This window comes from Haplochromis burtoni, unplaced genomic scaffold (assembly GCF_018398535.1).
Source record: "Haplochromis burtoni strain Fernald_Lab_line unplaced genomic scaffold, NCSU_Asbu1 Contig_973, whole genome shotgun sequence".
In the NCBI taxonomy this organism is placed as follows: domain Eukaryota; kingdom Metazoa; phylum Chordata; class Actinopteri; order Cichliformes; family Cichlidae; genus Haplochromis; species Haplochromis burtoni.
This window is the reverse complement of record NW_024583334.1, coordinates 16140-24111: the sequence shown is the minus strand read 5'-3', so window position 1 is coordinate 24111 and position 7972 is coordinate 16140.

Genomic DNA, 7972 nt, shown 5'->3' with positions numbered 1-7972 from the left:
CAGCACCATGTGGAGCACCAGTCTGATCACAGGTTGGAGGAAACATGGTGGATGGTCACATGAGCTGTAGTCAGCTGATAAACAATCAAATCAAACACAGAAAACAGGATGAAGCTTCATCACAAACAAGACATACATGAGTATAAAACATGTCAGACTGAAAATGAGACGTCAACAGCATCACAAACAATGTTTAAAGCTTCCACATGGTTTTACATTTTCTACATGGAAACAGGAAGTGCTGCTTTTAATTTGAAAAGTCACATTTATGGATGTGGACGTGGAAAAGTACAAATCTGGCAGCCTTTGTTGGACATGAAGTCGGTAATGTGTCTGCGTGACAGCTGTGGAAGCACAGGAACAACGTCTGTGGGAAAATTCACAAAGCAACACGTCTGTACCACTCTGACATGTTTGAAGATTTTTCACAATAAAATCCATGATTTGGTTTAAATGAAACTTTCTTCACCTTGTAAGAAAACATTTTGTGGACACGATCGTTTTCCAGCTAACAAAGTTAATCCAGTGAGAGACGGCAGGAGGAGCAGAGGTCAGCTCATTGTGACAGAGGTCAAACAGATGTGAGGGGGAACAGCACACACAGGTGTGTTTCATCTCCACACACACAAACCACAGCAACACTGACTCCACACTCAGCCTCCCAGTGACTGTGAGCTTACCCGTGTCACCGGTGCCACCCACTGTGGACCCCTCTGTGTCATGTGATGGTAATACAGGACGTTTTCCACAAACAGCTCCACACTGAGTCCTGGCTTCAGTGGGTGAGTCCATCCAGCAGAGATGTGGAGACACAAAGCTGCTGGACAGTTTCAGGTGTTAAATTTCAGTTCAGGTTCATGTTTGTGCACTAGAACCAGATGTAGAAGTTTCAGCATGAAAGCACTCGATGATGGGCAGCTTGATTGAGAGAGGGTGAGAGAAAGAAAAAAACAACCCACGGCTCGCGTCGTTCACGTCGAAGATCCAGCTCTAAGTTAAAGTCTGAATTCAGCTCGTCGGCTCATCGAAACACTGATTTCCTTTTATTAATGAGGCGTCTGTGGGGACAGGCAGGAGGCTCCTGATTGGTTCATAAGGTGTGAATAAATGTGTCATGTAGATGGAAGCAAAGCCACATCAGGCCTTAGAAAGAATTCATGAAGGTCTGAAATCTGTCTGCAGTGCAGTGGAGTGATCTCCTACCTTTGAATGGCTGCAGGCCTCAAGCAGAGGGAAAAGAATGAAGATATAAACTTTGTAGCTAAAAACAATTTGGATCATTATCACTTAATTTAGTTTGGACAATCCACCAATCACAGAGCTCCATCAGAGACCTTACAGCACAGGTGTCGAACTCCAGGACACCGGCCCTCGGAGCCTGGAGTTCGACACCTCTGCCTTACAGTAACTGTTGTTGTTACTCTATCTCTTACCGTATATCACTAAATCTCCATTTGCACTATTTGCTTATTTGCACTACTCTGCCTGGTTTACACTCAATGTCATTTACCCTTACTTGAATATTGTATATTGCATAGCTTTCTTGTTATACGTAAAATTGTATTGTATTTTTACTTTTTAATTATTTTATTTGCATTTTTTAATCACTCTCTTATATTTAAATGTTCATTTGCTATTTTATCTAGGGTTTGAGAGTAACGAAATTTCTATTCTCTGTATGTCCTGTACATGTGGCAGAATTGACAAATAAAGTTGACTTGACTTGACTACATTCACCAGCAGAGTTTTGATCGCACTTCTCTCCACGACCACTAGATGTCTCCACTCTGTGCTGACTCCAATGATCAGAGCTGCTGAGCCTGTTTGCAGACAGAGGAGGAGCTCCTGGTGATCCGTGTGGCACTAAAAAGCTCTGATAACGTCCATCCAGCAGCTGATAACAGGGACATTTGGTGCCATGTCAGAGCTGCACAGTCAATCATCAGTTTGGCTCTTTAGTTTGAAGAGTTCAAAGCAGCAGCAGAGAATCTAAAGTGTGTCACACAGCACCAAGTTTCCTTTGGTCACATATGAAATGTGAGTCCGAGCTTCAGCTACACAACAACACACACAGCAGCTGATTGTAACATGAGCTCATCTGAAAGGCACCAAGAAGAATCCAGTGATTTGAAAGTTGCTGCTTTGGATTGTTAGTTTGATCTGAATCAGAATCCAGTGTTTAATGGAAATCTCCTCCTGCTGCACTTCAACACATTAAAGAGAGAGAGATGAAAGAAAAGCTGATGATGAGAGCAGAGAGAGGAAGGTGTACTTACCGTGCAGGAGGATCACAAACACCACAAACATCTTCATGTTCCTGTCAAACTCAGAGACTCTTTAAAAGCCCTTCAGGACATCAGCTCACAGCAGCTTCACTTTCCTCTGCTGATCATCTACTGACACTCTCACACTGCTTCACTGTCACAGCTCAGAGTTCAGCTTCACACTTTGTTAAAGCACATCTGTGGAATGAAGTCCGGCCGGCCACAGATCACTTCTGAGGAAAGAGGAGGACGTCGGCTTTCCTCCTAGTTTCACGCCCGAGCGCTCCAAACACAATCTGGGTGGCTGCAGCAGGTGGAGCAGGTCATCTACGAAGTGGATGGTTGGCAGTTCAATCACTCTGCATGCCAAACGATCCTGAGCCCCCACTTCCTCTGTGATGTGTAGAAAAAGTGCTCGTATGACTGGGTGATTGAGGCTTGCTGTGCAGAGTGTGCAGAATCGACTAGAGCTGTAAAAGAATCTGTCTGTTTACAGTGACACGCACAAAGCTCCGCCTTCAGTCCTGACGCTGAAACATCCACTGTAGCTACAATGATGCAGATGTGACCCTCAGCAGCTGGATTTCCTCTCCATAGATGTGTTTCCATGCAGATCATGGACATAAAGGCTGCTCTGAGAAAAAAGCAACGAATCAGACAAATCATTAGGTACAGGACCTTTAACATCTGCAGATTTATTTATTTAGATTCACTTTCTCCTGTTCAGTCATTACTTTCTTAAAAAAAACAACATGCCTGTGAGACACTGATGCTCAAAGAAATCTCATTATTAATTAATGTTTAAATTTTAAATCCAATTTAAAATGTATTTTTATTGACAGGCTGTTTCACACCTCTAATTAAAGAACTACTTCTAGAAGCTCTTACTTTATGCAGTGAGCTGTGATAATATCATTATATTTATAACCTTCCTTTTATTTAACACAGTCCTGAAGAAGATATTTAGAAAGCAGTCCAGAGCTGTTTCTGCATTGAATTTCAAAACAAATTGAAGGATTTTTTTGTTTGAATTCTAAATGAGTCTTATGTGACTGCTTCAATTACTATAAGTATTACTAGTGCTGCTTCTGTTCTTCATATTACTGTTTATTGTCCTCTCAGACCAACAGGCGGAGGTGAAGGTGGAGGAGGGGTCATAGTTTGTCACCCTAGCCTGCAGAACAAAATCTGAGCTGAGGACACCACAGTGGAGTGGACTCACTCTGACTTTGGACTCATGATGGTCCATGTGCATCCAAATGACAGTAAACAAACAGGACAACCTCTACTGTGGTTGCACGAATATAAACAAAGACCTGCTGAGAACTTGAGACCTCAGTCTGACCCTGAAACTCCACACACACACACACACACACACACACAGGTGGATACATCTGCGCCATCTACAGGGACAAAGACTTCCTGAGACAGAAAGTATGCTGCAGGTCAAAGGTCAGTTGGGATTAGGAAAAAAGTGAAATCGTTAACAGGATAAAAGCAGTGTGAGAGGGCTGTTACTTTTATACTTGATAATAAAACGAACAGATGCAATGAGAGTTATGTTTCTAAGGAAGTAAATGACATGAGAGTGAATATAAACAACCGTACACATCCCTACGACTTGTTTTGGAGGTAGGACTCACCAAGGTTCAGTGTTAGATCCTGGGCGAGGCAGATCTAATTTAAGAATAGATGGGATTGGCTGTCGGAGGGTCGCTTTTTTGAACTGCAGGTCCTTGAAGGGTAATGCAGTAGAGGATATTTACATAGAGGATCTCTATGTAAATATCCGATAGCAGCTACTACCACCACAGACTGTTTTCCTTCGTGGTGATGAAGGAAAACGCTCGGCTGGCATTTAAAAGGGCATTTATTCCCTTCAAGGAACTGAAGCTACATAAAGCACCCCCCAACAGCTGAACCCATCTGCTCTCTGATTGGATTGTTACATGTGTGATTGACATGATATTGACCAATCAGCTGAAAGGAAGAAAAATCAGGTCAAAATTCGTACTCGTAGGTTGAGAGTCACACACAGCCAGGGAACCTGAGTGCAGAGATTTAAACATAGTTGTTTGCTTTGTATCTGTAAACAGACCTTAACAAAATCAACTTGTAACTTGTGTAAAAAATCTTTACAAACAAAATTCTCATCTGTAGACGCACAAAAATAAAATTTTCAAAAATTTTGGTTTACAAGGGTACAAAACTCTCACAGACACACAACACAATGTTCACATTAAGTGGTGAAGGAAACACTTACTATAACAGCTTACTATTGTGCAGTCAAGAGTCCATGTTTCAGTGTTCAAACACCTGTCTTGGGTTTCTGAAGCTAATTTGTCACCTGTGAGGACTCTGGGACAAACACACAGCTTGCAGTTCATTTCTACATCTGTTTGTGTTTCCTCAGTTTCCCAGCATGCCCTGGCTGTGGTGGTGGAGGTGAATGAGGGGGAAAGATCTGTCCTGCTGCCCTGTATGTACTCAGGTTTCATACCTGTGGACCTCACAATGATGTGGAATCACAGTGATCTTCATCCCAAATCCGTCCACCTACGACGAGGAGGAGGAGATGATCTCAGAGAACAAAACCGGCGTTACAGCAGACGCACATCGGTGAGGCGTGATGCTCTGGACACTTTAGACTTCAGCCTCACTCTGAAAAAACCACAACTGATCGACAGTAGCAGCTACACCTGCTCCATCAGTGCTGGGAGAGAGGAACAGACACTGACAGATATACAGCTAACAAGCAAAGTAAAATGCTGAGTTCAACCAGCTGTTGTTAAACTTGTCTGCTGACTCCCAAAGGATCATGTGGATGTGGGATACTGTCCAAGGGCAGGTTACCTAGGGCCTGCTTTAGGGTGTCCTGCTATCATCAGCAATGTTAGCATCACTGACAGGTGGGAGTCCAGTTCCTTAGCTGACCTTTGTGTAGCCCTGCCATGTCTCTGATATTTACACATTCACTGAAAGTAGTAGCATGACCTATATTTGGCCATTTATATCCACAGTTACTTTTGTTTTCAGCTTTTAACTTAGTTTAACTCAGGGCAAGCAAATTCTGCTCGGACACTTTTGATCTGATCTGTGGGGTTCTGCAAGGCTCAATTCTGAGTCCATTATTTTTTATTTTACATCCTTTATTTAGCTGAGGTCATTAAATGTTATCAATTCTATGCTGATGGCATCCAGCTGTCTGTCTTTTAAGCCTTGCCATCTGGATAGGCTGCCCAGTGATGGTAATCTTGGTGTATTTGATTCTTCTCTGAGCTTTGACTCAGATGCAAAATCTCTATGGGGTCTGTTTTATATAGAAAAGTACAGACAAGAGACACGAGCTGCGTTTGTTCTGCAGGCTCTTCCTCATCTGAGGTACAGGAGAGTATCGGCCTATCACACTCACAGCTACTTCTCCCTTGTGGCGATGCTGCGCAATTACATCATCATAGCTTCAACTGAAAAGAGCAAAAGCACAATGAAATAAGGCCTTTTACATGAATAAATGTTTAAACCAAATTACAATGTTGACCATACACTTGTAGGTGCCACACAAGCTCAAAGCACACTTCATTTATTTGCTTTACATCGACTCCCAGTTGATTTTAGAATTAGTTATAAAATTCTCTTACTTACATACAACAGTGTAGCACTCCAGCCTTGTTCTGTGGACTCCTTCAAAAGGCAGTTGAAAACGTTTCTGTCAGGTGTGTTTTGGTATTGCTTGAACACTCTACAACTAACTTTCATTTTCTTACTTAGCCTTTATACCAATCATGTCACTGACCTGTTAGTCTAATTACATACACATGTTCAGCCAGCTGTTTCTTTTCAGTAACGCTTAGTTATGTTTAAATTACACTACATTTGCATGCTGAAAACCTTTATAAGCGTCTTTTAGAAAAGGTCTTTGTGTGCATTAAGCAATGTTTCCATGGCATCAAGGGTTTTTAATGTTGGAAATGACCAAATTATGATTAAATGGAATATTAGCATTAAAGATCCAGTTTAGTTTCATTGGACAAAAAGAAACGCTAAATGTATTACAACAGAGTTAGAGGTCAGCAACATTAATGCTCAGCTCCCAGATGTCTAGTCGATTTTGTGATTTATTGTCCTCTCAGACCAGCAGGTGGAGGAAGGCTCAGACTCTGTCATCCTGCCCTGCAAAACAAAACCTGACCTGCCTGATGACACCACAGTGGAGTAGACTCACCCTGACCCAGAACTCTGGATAGTCCATGTGTATTTAAACAGAAGTGACCACCTTAAGAAACAGGACGGACTTTACAGAGACCGAACAAAGATGAGCAAAGACCTGCTGAGAACTGGAGACCTCAGCCTGACCCTGAAACACCCCACAGAGAGAGACAGTGGAGAATACATCTGCACCATCTACAGGGACAAAGACATACTGAGACAGAAAGTAGTGCTGCAGGTCAAAGGTCAGAGATATATATCAAAGGTTCTGTATATGTAAGCCATACTTGTGATATCATTATTATTATGTTTTAACATTAGGCTCTTTTATTGTTTTCTACATAGAGCGGTTTCCATCCTGGGGCATAGCGCTCCCAATTATTCTGGTTCTCGTTGTTTCTGGAGGTCTGTTATTTTATTTCATGTCAGGTGAGTCCCTCTTACATTACCCATAACACTGACGCTTAGCAGGTATCCTTCCAGATTTTGGTTACGTAGGTAGCTTCAGGGTTAATCCTGGGTTTTCTGTGCTATGAAGGTGGTTCATTTTTTAACAGGGAAAATCGCCATGGTAACATATGCTGTGAATCTCCAAAAGTTGATTCTGTTCATCTGGACGTTGAGTTTTGTGGGAGAAACATTTCGTCACTCATCCAAGTGACTTCTCTGCTGGGGAAATACATTTGACTAAAACCCCTAAATGACATGCAAACTGTGCGTTGCATTGTTACAGGAATGTCAGTGCAACAAGTTGAGGACTCGTATAAACATGTATAAACCCCGCCCCTTTCATGTGAACTTGCAGGAGAAACTCTGGGTTAACTTAAATGATTCATGTGACCTTCTATCAGAATCGCAATGATGGACTAAGTGAATCCAGGTAACAGAAAGATATTCTGGGCATGTTGAACTGTTTTTGTAGTTTAGTGCCAGAAGCTGAAAGAGTTGAGAGTTACAAACAGCTGATACAGAGAGCTGAAGAGAAACTTCCAGGTTTGTTCCAGAAGTCAGAAAACCTCCTTCAGACTCAGTCATTGATCAGTGAAACAGCTCCACAACATGACTTTACTAAACAGCTTACACCTTTCATAAAGTCTCGCAAGAGTCAGCTTTCTATAGATATAAACAAAATGGAAATGTAATGATACGTGATCAGAATTACAATATTTCTGACTGCCTGATTCAAAATGAATCGAATTGTCGATCGAATCAATTCTGAAAATCAGCGACGATACCCAGCCCTAATCATGTTGTCCTTTGCTATTCTCTCAATTTACCAGGTGGAGGTGAAATCGGGGGTGGAGTCTGTCCAGTTGCCCTGCAAAACCACAGTTAACCTGCCCGAAGACGCTAAAGTGGAGTAGAAGGACAACGATTACAGGACGGTCCATGTGTATCAGAACGGCTCTGACCAGCCTGAAGAACAGCACAAGGATTATAAAGGCCGAACAAAGATGAAGAGAAACCTGCTGGAACCTGGAGACCTCAGTCTGACCCTGAAA